The following is a 13,624-nucleotide window of genomic DNA, read 5'->3' as shown; positions in this document are numbered from 1 at the left end:
CCCCACCCTTGTGTTAGAATGAGCTTTTTAAACAGACTCAATCTGTCTGGAGATCAGTTTCTTGCCTTTAAAAATAAAAGCAATTCTTGTTATTACAATGCCCTGATTCCCTCTTACAGCTGACCACTTGTGAATACATTCTTCCTGTGCTCCTTCCAACTCAATGCCAGTTCCCCTGTAAAGCCCTCCCATATCTGGACCCATGCCTCCAAGGCGTAATGAAACCTGTACTCTTTAGTTCACAGCTCTTCATTGTTTGCTTTTTTGTGAAAATTCTATTATGCCTCATAGTACAGTGAATGATGTGTCCTATCTTTCCTGCCAGGATATGAGCTCATGGAAGGTAGGAATTGCTATCACCACACAGAGTAAACCACATAATTTATGATTGACTGAGTACCTGTATTATTACTTGCTTCTCACCTCATTGTAAGCTTTCTCAGAGCCCAACATGAACCACTCTACATCTTGTATGTCCTTGACTCTGTTAATTAGAGTGAGGCTCACTAAATATGGTTCTGTGAGTCAGAGTCAGTTTCTAACTTAATGAAAGAGGAACTGCAGGTGGAATCCCCTAGAGCAAAAGCCATTACAAAAAAGGACTGCGTGAAACAAAGCTATCAGTGTTTGTTGATTTGATTACATTAAATCCTATAGAGCTAATGTAACAACGTGGCCCAAGTGCCTTCCCTGGTTCCTGGACATTTCAGAGGCAATCTGTATAATAAAGATTCATGTGCAAGCTATTTGCATCTAAAGTAAGAAGAGACTAGCTTTACTGTTAACATTTTCACAATTTGTCTTTCGAAATCACAAGTACATAAGCAAAACTGACCCATTCATATAGTCAAAGAATAAAGGAAGGCATGAAGGTTTGAATATGACAGGAGGCTTCTTTTAATTGCTTCAAAAAATGCCACTTTCTTCTCAATGATGCAACATGGAGAAGTGAGTTATTTTCTTTAATTTTCAGCTAAATGTAGGACACTATTACTATGTAGCTTAACACAAAAAGACACTTTGCGCAATGTATTCAATTTTATAAAATCCCATTGTGTTAAAGTTCTGAGTTCCAGACCTGAATTTCCAACTGCAGCTTGTCACGTAAACCTCAGACTCATTATGTTTAAACTTTATATCCCTTACATTCCTTTCTTAGAGAAAGTAGTGGGATGGAGTAGAGGAGAAACTGTTTGCTTTAACCTCTGTGTGACTTCAGTTTCTGTACCAGCTCTGCCACTTATTAGTGGTGTGACTGGGGCTCTACTGAAACTTCAGTTTACTAAATATAAAAGTGGGTGTTATTAATATAAAAACCTCCAAAGTGGACATGTGCCAGGACATGTATCAAGCAATTCATAAGGCTTATCATATTTACTCCCCACAACAGCCTTATGAGACAGGCATTGTATGATTCACCACATTTTACAGATGAAGGACCAGCAGTAGTCTTACTGCAGAACCTACCTTCTTAATCACAATGCTACATGCATTGTGTAATGCACAATCACTGCCATGAGAAATGAGATAAATACATGTGAAGCACCTAGCACATCACCTGGCATATAGAAAATCCTAAATAAGTGTAAGTTCTCTAAACACACTTTCCTCTGTATAAAATATCTGTTTCTTCTTCTACATTGCTTTTTAAAAAATAATGGCACCACAATCTTCTCAGTATCCAGGGAGAATATGTAAGGGACAGTCTCAATATGCCCTCTTCCTCATTACCCCATACCTAGTTAGACACCAAGTTCTTTTGAAAGCCTCTCCTTTCTTCTTCACTCTTACTTTTTGCTGCCTTTGCTTCATTCCTGAGCAGTCTTCTCTGGACTACAAAACGGTCAACTAACTGGTATCCTTGCTTCTAAATGATTATCCAGAGTGCAACCTGAGTATATATATCTATGTCTATCCTCCTCCCTTTGGCAACCCTAAGCTTGTTTCCTATAGTTGAGAGTCTCATGATTTGTCTTCCTCTCTGTTTTCCTCTTATATTATTTTCCCTTCCCTTCCCCTATGTTCATCTATTTTGTTTCTTCAATTCTGCATATGAGTGAGATCATATGATAATTGTCTTTCTCCGATTGACTTATTTCACTTGGCATAATACGCTCTAGTTCTACCCATGCCATTACAAATGGCAAGATTTTGTTCTTTTGATGGCTGAGTAATATTCCATTGTTTGTATGTATGTATGTACACGTGTGTGTGTGTGTGTGTGTGTGTGTGTGTAAACACACACACCACTTCTTTATCCATTCATCTGTGGACAGACATCTGAGTTCTTTCTGCATTTTGGCTATAGTGGACATTGCTGCTATAAACATTGGGGTGCATGTGCCCCTTCAAATCACTATGCTTGTATCCTTTGGATAAATACCTAGTAGTGCAATTGCTGGGTCATAGGGTAGCTCTATTTTTAACTTTTTGAGGAACCTCCATACTGTTTCCAGAGTGGCTGCACCAGTTCGCATTCCCACAAACAGTGAAAGAGGCTTTCTCTTTCTCTGCATGCTTCCCAACATTTGCTGTTTCCTGAGTTGTTAATTTAGCCATTCTGACTGGTGTGAGGTAGTATCTTATTGTGGTTTTGATTTGTATTTCCCTGATGTCAAGTGATGCTGAGCAATTTTTCATGTGTCTGTTGGCCATTTGTATGTCTTCTTTGGAGAAATGTCTGTTCATGTCTTCTGACCATTTCTTGACTGGATTATTTGTTTTTTGGTGCTGAGTTGGGTAAGTTCTTTGTAGATTTTGGATACTAGTCCTTTATCTGATAAGACATTTGCAAATATCTTCTCCCATTCCGTAGGCTGACTTTTAGTTTTGTTGACTATTTCCTTTGATGTGCAAAAGCTTTTTATCCTCATAAGTCCCAATTTTGCTTTTGTGTTTCTTGACTTTGGAGATGTGTCTAGCAAGAAGTTGCTGTGGCCAAGGTCATAGAGGTTGCTGCCTGCCTTCTCTAGGATTTTGATGGTTTCCTGTCCCACATTTAAGTTTTTCATGCATTTTGAGTTTATTTTTGTGTCAGGTGTAAGAAAGTGGTCCAGTTTCATTCTTCTTTTTTTTTTAATGTTTTCTTATTATGTTAGTCACCATACAGTACATCCCCGGTTTCCGATGTAAAGTTCGATGATTCATTAGTTGCGTATAACACCCAGTGCACCATGCAATACGTGCCTTCCTTACTACCTATCACCGGTTTCATTCTTCTACATGTGGCTGTCCAATTTTCCCAACACCACTTATTGAAGAGACTGTCCTTTTCCATTGGCTATTCTTTACTGCTTTGTCAAAGATTAGAGTTGAGAGTCCATTTCTGGGTTCTCTACTCTCTTCCATTGATCGATGTGTCTGCTTTTGTGGCAGTACCATGTTGTTTTCATGATTACAGCTTTGTAAAACAGCTTGAAGTCCAGAATTGTGATACCTCCAGCTCTGATTTTCTTTTTCAACATTCCTTTGGCTATTCAGGGTCTTTTCTGGTTCCATACAAATTTTAGGATTATTTATTCCAGCTCTGTGAAAAATGCTGGTGGTATTTTTGATAGAGATTGCATTGAATGTGTAGATTGCTCTGGGTAGCATAGACATTTTAATAATATTTGTTGTTGCAATCCATGAGTTTGAAACGTTTTTCCATTTCTTTGTGTCTTTCTCAATTTCTTTCAGAAGTGTTCTGTAGTTTTCAGAGTACAGAAATCTCTTTCGTTAGGTTTGTTCCTAGGCATCTATGGGTTTTGGTGCAATTGTAAATGGGATCAATTTCTTGTTTTCTCTTTCCTCTGCATCGATGTTAGTGTATAGACATGCAAGTGACTTCTGTGCTTTGATTTTATATCTTGCAACTTTGCTGATTTCCTGTATCAGTTCTAAGAATTTTTGGTGGAGTTTTTTGGGTTTTCTACATAAAGTATTTTTTCATCCGTAAAGAGTGAAAGTTTAACTTCTTTGCTGCTTTGGATGCCTTTTACTTCTTTTTGTGGTCTCATTGCTGAGGCTAGGACTTCTAGTACTATGTTGAGCAAGAGTGGTGAGAGTGGACACCCCTCTCATGTTCCTAACCTTAGGAGAAAAGCTCTTAGTTTTTCCCCATTGAGAATGATATTTGCTGTGGGTTTTTCATAGATGGCTTTTATGATGTTGAATTATATTCCCTCTATTCCTATATGGTGAAGGGTTTTTATCAAGAAGGGATGCCGTATTTTATCAAATGCTATTTCTGCATCTATTGAGAGGCTCTTATGGTTCTTATCCTTTCTTTTATTAATGTGGTGTATCACGTTGATTTATTTGCAGATGGTGAACCACCCCTGCAGCCCAGGAATAAATCCCACTTGGTCGTGGTAAATAATTCTTTTAATGTACTCTTGGATCCTATTAGCTAGTATCTTGGTGAGAATTTTTGCACCCATGTTCATCAGGGATATTGGTCTGTAATTCTTCTTTTTTGGTGGGGTCTCTGTTGGTTTGGGTATAAAGGTAATGCTGGCCTCATAGAATGAGTTGGAAGTTTTCCTTCTATTTCTATTTTCTGGAACAGTTTCAGAAGAACAGTTATAAATTCTTCTTTAAATCTTTCGTAGAATTCCCCTGGGAGGCCATCCGGTCCTGGACTCTTATTTGTTGGGAGATATTTGATTACTGATTCAATTCCTTCGCTAGTTATGGGTCTGTTCAGCTTCTCTATTTCTTCCTGTTTCAGTTTTGGTAGTTTATATGTTTCTAGGAATTCATCCATTTCTTCCAGATTGCTTAATTTGTTGGCATATAATTCCTCATTATTCTAATTGTTTGTATTTCTTTGGTGTTGGTTGTGATCACTCCTCTTCCATTCATGATTTTATTAATTTGGGTTCTTTTTCTTTTCTTTTTGAATAGTCTGGTTAGGTGTTTATCAGTCCTATTATTTTTTTTGAAGAACAAGCTCCTAGCTTTTTTATTCTGTTATATTTTTTTTAATTTCTGTATCATTGATTTGTATTTTACTCTTTATTTCACTTCTCCAGCTAGGTTTAGGCTTTATTTGCTCTTCTTTTTCCAGCTCCTATAGGCGAAAGTTTAGGTTGTGTATTTGAGACTTTTCTTGTTTCTTGAGGAAGGCCTATATCACTATATACTTCCCTCTTGGGACTGCTTTACTGCATCCTAAAGGTTTTGAACTTTCATGTTTTCATTTTCATTTGCTTCCATTTATTTTTAATTTTTCATTAATTTACTGGTTGACCCATTCATTCTTTAGTAGGATATTCTTTAACTTCCACGCATTTGTGGTTTTTCCAATTTGTCTCTCTGTGTGTGTGTGTGTGTGTGTGTGTGTGTGTGTGTGTGTGTGTGTGGCTGGCTTGAAGTTTTATAGTATTGTGGTCTGAAAATATGCATGTCATGAGCTCAATCTTTTTGTACCAGTTCAGACCCAATTTATGACCCAGTATGTGATTTATCTGGAAAATATTCCATGTGCACTTGAGAAGAATGTGTATTCTGCTGCTTTAGGATGAAATGCTCTGAGTATATCTTTTAAATCCATCGGGTACAGTGTGTCATTCAAAGCCCTTATTTCCTTGTTGATCTTCTGCTTAGGTGATCAATCCATTGCTGTGAGTGGGGTGTTAAAGTCCTCTACTATTATTTTATTATTATCAATGAGTTTCTTTAATTTTGTTATTAATTGGTTCATATATTTGGCTGTTCCCAAGTTAAGGGCATAAATATCTACAGTTGTTAGATCTTCTTGTTGGATAGACCCTTTTATTATGATATAGTGTCCTTTTTCATCTCTTATTGCAGTCTTTGGTTTAAAATCTAGTCTGTGTTATATAAAGATGGCTACTCTACCTTTCTTCTTTTTAAGATTTTATTTATTTATTCAAGAGAGAGAGAGATTGAGAGAGAGCACAAGTAGTTTGGGGTTGGGCAGAGAGAGAGGAGAAACAGACTCCTCACTGACAAGGGAGGCTGATAGGGGGCTTGATCCCAGAACCCTGGGATCATGACTGGAACCTAAGGCAGATGCTTAACCGTCTGAGTCACCCAGGCACCCCCCAGCTGTTTTTTGATATCCTAGCATGATAAATCGTTCTTCACCTCCTCAGTTTCAATCTGTCTTTGGGTCTAAAATGAGTCTCTTGGAAGCAGCATATTGATCAGTCTTGTTTGTTGTTGTTGTTGTTTAATCCAATCTGAAACCCTATTTCTTTTGTTTGGAGCATTTAGTCTACTTACATTCAGAGTAATTATTGAAAGATATGAAGTTAGTGCCATATCATTACCTGTAAATTTGCTGTTCTTGTAGATTGTCTGTTCCTTTCCGATCTTTGTTACTTTCAGTCTGTCTTTCCGCTCAAAGTATCTCCTTTAATATTTCTTGCAGGCTGGTTTAGTGATCACAAATTCCTTTAATTTTTGTTTGTTCTGAAAAATATTTATCTCTCCATCAATTCTGAATGACAGTCTTGCTAGATAAAGTATTATTGGCTGCATATTTTTCCCATTTAGCACTTTGAATATATCATGCCAGTCCTTTCTGGCCTGCCAGGTCCATGTGGACAGGTCTGCTGCCAGCCTCATGTGTCTACCCTTGTAGGTTAAGGACTTTTTGTCCCAAGCTACCTTCAGGATTTTCTCTTTATCTTTGAAATTTTCAAGCTTCAATATTGTATGTCAAGGTGTTAATCTATTTTTGATGATTTTGCTGGGCATTCTCTGTGCCTCCTGGAATTGAATGCCTGTTTCCTTCCCCAGATTAGGGAAGTTCTCAGCTGTAATTTGTTTAAATAAACCTTCAATCCCTTTCTCCTGCTCCTCATCTTCTGGGACTCCTATAATATGGATGTAATTTCACTTTATGGAATAACTGAGTTCTCTCAGTCTCCCTTCATGATCTAATAGCTTTCTTTTCCTGTTCTTTTCAGCTTCCTTGTTTCCATCATTCTATCTTCTAGATCACTGATTCACTCTTCTGCTTTGTTCATCTTCATTTTTATGGCCTCCACTTGGGACTACATCTTGGTAATAGCATTTTTAATTTCAGCCTGAATGGATTTTAGTTCTTCTATTTCTACAGTAAAGGATTCTCTAGTGTCTTCCATGCTTTTTTCAAGCCCAGCTAGTATCTTTATAATCATTGTTTTAAATTCTAGCTCAGACATCTTACTTATAGCCATAATGATTAAATCTCTGGCAGTGAGTACTACCTCCTGTTCTTTGTTTTGTAGTGAATTTCTTCATCTCATCATTTTGTTCAGAAAAGAAAGAAAAGAAGAAAGAGAAAAAACAACAATGACAACAGAAAAAAACAAAAAGAAGAACCACACAAAACAAAACACTAGATCCTGGGTGTGTTTTGGTGTGCTTCTTTAAAGAAACTAGATCCCAAAATAAGAAAGAAAGAAAAATGTATAAATATATATTATATTTCATATATATATGATACAATGAAAGGAAACAAATTAAATATACATGTAACATATATTTATAACATATATATGTAACATACATAAAAATAAAAATTAAAAAGGAATTGAAAAAACAGAAAAATAAGTGAATAAATACTAAAAGACTAAGTAATAAAAATGCAAAGAATCCTATGTACCGTTTTCCCCAAGAGCTGAAGCTTTGCATCCCTCTATGATCAGTAAACTTTGTGCCAGCCAGTTGTTTGTCCTGGTCGTCTGGGGGAAGGGCCTGTTGTACTGATTCTCAAGTGGACTTGCCCTATTGCACATGTTCCTCCCTTGCACAGAGGCAGGGCTCAGTGTAAGAGGCTCCGGATTCCACTATGTGGCGTCATTTTGCTCCTTGAAGGCTTTCAGCACTGATGGGTGGGATGAATATGGTGGTGCCCCACTCTCTAGCACCTGGAGCTGAAAGTTTATGCCCTTCACTCTTCAGTAGCCCTTACAGAGAAGCAATCAATCACTCTTATCTCCCCATTTTCCACCAGAACCTTGTGTTTACCGAGCCTGTGACTAAGTGTTTTTATATCAGGCACATGCCTGAGTTTCAAAGCTCCAAATTTTATGGACTTGTGGCACAGACCTACTCTGTTCCTTCCAGGGGAGGGACAGGGGTATTGCCATGCTTCTGCCTTTTGGAGGAACCCTCCCAGGAAATCAGTCACACAACTGTGCAGCATTTCGGTTTATGGCAATGCAGAACAGAAACCCGGCACCTATACTTGCTGTTTTCAGCCAGCTTCTATGCTCTTATTCCTGGGAACAGTGCAACACTTAGGTGCCTCCCACTCTTCTTGTGACCCCAGGGATCATGAGACCATGCTGTCACACCTGGGATTCTGCCCCGTTTCACTACCTGAGCACCTTTAAGCCAGGGATGTCCCTCCCTCCCTCCCTCCCATAGCAGACTTCTAAAAGTTCTGATTTTGTGCTCCACTGCTTTCAATACTTTGTGGTAGACTTCTTAAGCCAGCTCCCTCCCCTCCATAGCACCTTAGCTATATCACCCGATTCAAGCCAATTCAAAGCTCATTCCCCACAGACTCACTTCATTATTTCTGCTAGATGATGCCACAGCACTCTGTATTTCCCTGATCTTAGCACTTATTCTATGTTATCATTTTTAATTGTTTTCCCCACTAGAATATAAGTTATGTGAGGGCAGAGACCACAACTATTTTTGCTCACCATTTTATTCCTAGTGCCCAGAATACTGTTTGGATCTCATTAAGCCCTCTAGAAATATTTTTGGAAGAATAAATAATTGAAAGCTCTAACAAGAGACATGAATTTTCTGTTTCATGATTTCAATTCATGAATACCTATCTTTGTGCATATGCTATTTCCTCTGTCTGGAATACCCTCCTATACCTCACCTCATTCCTCATCTGTTTAACAGTTACCTATACCTCCTTCAAGATTCAAGATATAGGATGAATTGGCTCCTTTTTACAATTTTCCTTGATGCCTCCACATAATTTTGGATGTACCTTACCTTGTGATTCCATCACATTTTGTATTCCCCTCAGTTTAAGAGTTTTATGTTATTGTGCATCTATCTGTGAACAATATCTGCTTTAACATCTAGACTGTAAGGTCATTAAAAGCATGAGCTGTGTCTTGTTTATCTCTGTGTAGTTCAGCACACACCCCAAAGCCTTAAACATAATAAGCACTCATAAATGTGTTGAATGAATGATTCATGTTCATGGAATAAAATCTAGTTAAATTCAATGAGTACTTATCCATCCTACTCAAATAATCAGTGGAACTTGCTTTTACTGCATTATATATTATGCACATTTATATATAATAGGTATAAAGAACCATACAATGAATATATTTACCCGTATCTTCATCAATAAATGTCATTAATAGAAATAAAGTTTCCTATATATCTGTGTCTGGAAAAAATGGAAAATACTTTTTAAACATATATATCATCCTGATCTGGGTTCATCTTCTCTGTACTGTTTTAATTTTAGTATATGTGGTGCTGAAACAAGCAGCAGGTAATGAGATTTGGCCTGCATTTTTATGGTTGTCCTGAGGTCCCAAGATGAGGTTTCATTCTAAACTTTACTAGTTACATAGCTATGCAATCCTTGGTCAGATTTTTCTAAGAAGCTGCCCTTCTGTAGTTTTCCATGGAATCCAGATAAGATTTCCAAGGGTCACAATTATAATGTTGTAGAATAACACTTTGGGAAAAATTCTAAGTGTTTTTTTAGACCTTATCTAATTCGTAATTTTCATGTGTCTGCTAGACAGGCAACAGCCACATTATTATCAGAATGAGAAAGAAGATAATTTGTATCCTGCAAAAGGTCACTAGATGAATAAATTGTGGGGCCATAAATAGAGCCAAGCTTTATATTTTCAGTTTGAACCTAGGTCTACCTCCAGATCCACCTTCCTGGGTCCAAAGTGAATCACCTACTATGTAAGGGAACCAATGGCTTTATCATGATTCTGAACTTCTGTGCCTCCTTTATTCTGTACTTCAGAATAAACACAAGGGCATTCCACATAGTTTCCTATTTTATCAAACTCCACTTTCTTGTCCAATTCAGACTAGAATGAAGGACTCAATGGTCATCTTCTTCCCAATCATCTAACTTTGTTTTCAGTGACTAATTCTTTGGTCTGCTTCATCTTCTGTACTCCTCAATCGTCATATTTCATCATTTTTCTATCTTCTTCATATTTTAACATTCCCATCCTCCCCTCTCCTTTCTTCTTTCTTTTCTATGCCTCCTCTAAAACTCAAACTTATCATTGATCTTTTTTATTTTATTATTCACTCTCTCCACTATCCCATTCTTCTCATTCATTCTCTATTCTTTCCCCTCAGTCTCTGTGTGTTTATTTCCTTTCCTGCCCACCACTTCCTCTTCGTTTTCTTATGGTTTTTTACGCGTCCACATCTCATCATCCTCCTCCATCCCTCCAACTACCTAATTCCACAATCCTCTCCTTTGTTTATGTATACTCTGCTTCATTCTTTCAACAATTGTGTACACTCCCACCTTCTCTTCAAACTTCTTAATGTCCTTTGTTACAAGTACGTCTCCCTTATATTTCTCCACTTATGTTTTGTTCTCTTCAAATTCTCCTTCATACATTATCTATTCTACCTATCCACCTCTACTCTGTCCTATCCTCCCCATCTCCTTTTCCATTTTCATCTAACCTCATATCCTTTCATGCAGTGTGAGAAGAGGTGTCTCTCTTCCTTTATAAGCAAAACTTTCAAGGTAGTTTTTAAACCAACCTGCTTACAGTTTTCTTTGGCAACTTGATGTGGGCAAAACCCCATTTCTACTATATCTTCAATCTTCGTCTTTCTGCTATCTCACAAATAAGTGCCAGTATCTACATTCAAAAAAGCAACTATTTCTTTTTACCCCTGAATGTATCTATTATATACTCATTGCTTTCATTTTCAAACAAGCTCCCAGAAAGTATTTTCTGTGTTTACTATTTTCCTTACTTCTATGTCAACTCCTAAAAACTCACCACTCCACAAAACACTACATTGAAACAGTGTATGTGAAGAACACCAATGTCTTCCATGTTGACAAACCTAATACATTTAATTCTTTATATTACTTGATCTCTTTGTAATATCCAACAATGTTGTAAAAATGTATAAATAATGGCAAAGAGCATAAACTTGCAGCCAAACTGCCAGAGTATGAATGCTGACTCAACCATTGACTACCTAGGTGATGTTCAAATTTCTTCTTACCCACGCTTGTCTCAGTTTCTTCCTCTGAGAAGTGGGAATAATAGTACCTATCTCACAGAGTTGTTAGTTTACAAAAGTTAAGTGATAAGAATAGTGCATGGTACACTGTAAATACTATATTGATGTTAACAATTATACTTATGCTATATTGATATTATTATTGATCACTGTCAGCTTTTTTGAAACCCTTTACTCCTTTGATATATCAGTCAAAATGAGTCAGATTAGCATGCAGTAACAAAAAATCCTAAAATCTCAGCATCTTCAAACAACAAAGACTTATTTCTCACTCACACCACTTATCTATCTCAGGTTTTAGGGAGGGGCACTGTCTTCTATGGCATCTTCAATAAGGGATGCAGAATGATAGAGCCAAGGACACCTGGCATAATGCTACTCACTGTGGCCAGGGGAGAGGAACATAGAAAATTATGTATCTCCCTCCCTAAGAAATGATACATGTATCTGATGTTTGACCAGGAGCCATATAAACCAATTGCTCTGTCTCGCTTGCAAAATATACAGCTTCAAAATGTGTATTCATCTAAAATAAAGAGAAAACTGTGTTCTTAAAAAAAATAACTGATGCGTGTTATTTCCAGTCACATCTATCCATGCCTAACTTCAAGATTCTATGGAAGTACAATACTACAACTTACCCAGAAGGACATGCATTAGAAATACTGAAGTACTGACTATCACACTTAGCTTTCAAGATACTGCACATTAGGGGTTCTACCAACACATTCCTTTCTTTTTCTTCTTGGTCTCCTTCATAGGTTCCTCTTTCTCCCCTTCTGCCATAATGATAACGATGCTACATGATTGGATCCTTGGCATGATTTTTTTCTCACTCTGCCTGCTTTCCTGAAGGGATCACATGCATTCACATGGTTGTCCCAATATACTAACAATACCAAACTTTACACCTCTAGCTTATATCAGTCTTCTGATCTTAAGATTTTATATCCAACTGCTATTACACACTTATCCCTGGATAATCTACAATCTTTTAAGGTTTATCTTGCCCAAAATTAATCTTGCAGGTTTATCTTGTCTAAATGTCTTCTAACTTTTATATGACCTGCCCCAGTTTGTAGCACCATCACTCACCCATGTTATTTGGGTACTTACTATCTTGACTCCTGTCCCTCCTGTCATTCTAACATTGGCTGTTTATACTATTTCTTCAGTGTCTCTCACTTTCTCCATCTTAATCCCCTGCTCTGAATTAGACCTTTACCACTCCTTGCCCAGACTATTTAAGCTGTCTACTAACCAGTTTCCATAATTCCAGTTTTGTTCCTTTCAAATACATTCTTTACACAGTAACTAGAGTGCCATATATAAACTTAAAAACTGACCACTTGCATTCTCTTGCTTCTGTTGAAGGTAACCATTCCATTTCCTGTAACTTCTCACTTGGTTTTCTCTGCCTAGAATGTCCTTTCTGTCTTTCCTCCACTTTACACCTACAGTTATCTTGCTACATTCTACTTAGTGAATAGTACAAAAATGAATGCTAATACTAATAATCAAGTGCTCCAACACACACATATGTACACATATATATGTAAATATATAAGATCTAGGAAGAGATCAATAATATATATATGTTAATTTTATTGACCTTTTCTCCAGATTATTCTTCCCTTCTTCTCTCTACCTTCTTTTTCCCACTTCTATCCACTTTCCTTCTTTTCTCCATCATTCTCTCCTCTAGTCTCATTTCTCCTCTAGTTTCTCAGCTCCTCCTCTTTAATTCAACTTTTCTCTTAAGTATCCATTTGCTATCCATTCTTCTTTGCCTATCTTCTCATCTACCAAATTCTTTCAGGAAAAATGTCAATAAATAGCAAATTTAAGGTAATGAAGGACTAGCATATGGGCAAGGACAATTCACGTATTCAACACATATTTCAGTTTCATTGTACAAAATAAGAAAAACTCACATTTAATACAGCCACAGAATCTGCACTGAGATTTCCATTCAATAATGTTAACTCAGTTACTTAAAATTGATACTCATTAAGGTGTGAGAGAGCTTCAGGACAACTGACAGCACAGAAGCTAGCAAAAACATAATACAAGAACCAAGAAAGTTTTTTAGTGTTGGGGCAAAGAATATTATGGAACTGGAAATGTTTTTAAAATCATTCTTTTTGAAGGCAAAATTATATATAATATACATTATTATATATGTGTATATATATGTATAGGGATTATATTTATTTAGTTTAAAGATTTGTTTATTTATTTTAGAGCAAGAACACAAGAAGGGGGAAGGTGAAGAGGGAAGGGCAAAGGGAGAGGAAGAGACAGAATCTCAAGCAGATTCTGCTCTGAGCGTGGAGCCCGATGCAGGGTTTGATCTCACAACCTTGAGAGCCTGACCTGAGCCAAAACCAAG

General features: G+C 37.1%; 1 protein-coding gene and 1 pseudogene across 1 annotated transcript in view; both read right to left on the bottom strand.

Moving 5' to 3' along the window:
- The window catches only part of GABRA3 (gamma-aminobutyric acid type A receptor subunit alpha3), a 371,590-nt gene that overhangs the window by 105,070 nt on the left and 252,896 nt on the right, over positions 1-13,624 (bottom strand). The gene's annotated exons all lie outside the window — the stretch shown is intronic.
- LOC148106795 (U6 spliceosomal RNA) lies at positions 9,373-9,468 on the bottom strand (annotated as a pseudogene).

Source organism: Ursus americanus, chromosome X, assembly GCF_024610735.1.
Source record: "Ursus americanus isolate L20-20 chromosome X, mUrsAme1.1.p, whole genome shotgun sequence".
NCBI lineage: Eukaryota > Metazoa > Chordata > Mammalia > Carnivora > Ursidae > Ursus > Ursus americanus.
Note: the sequence above shows the minus strand (reverse complement) of the source record. Positions and strands in the feature narration are given on the sequence as shown.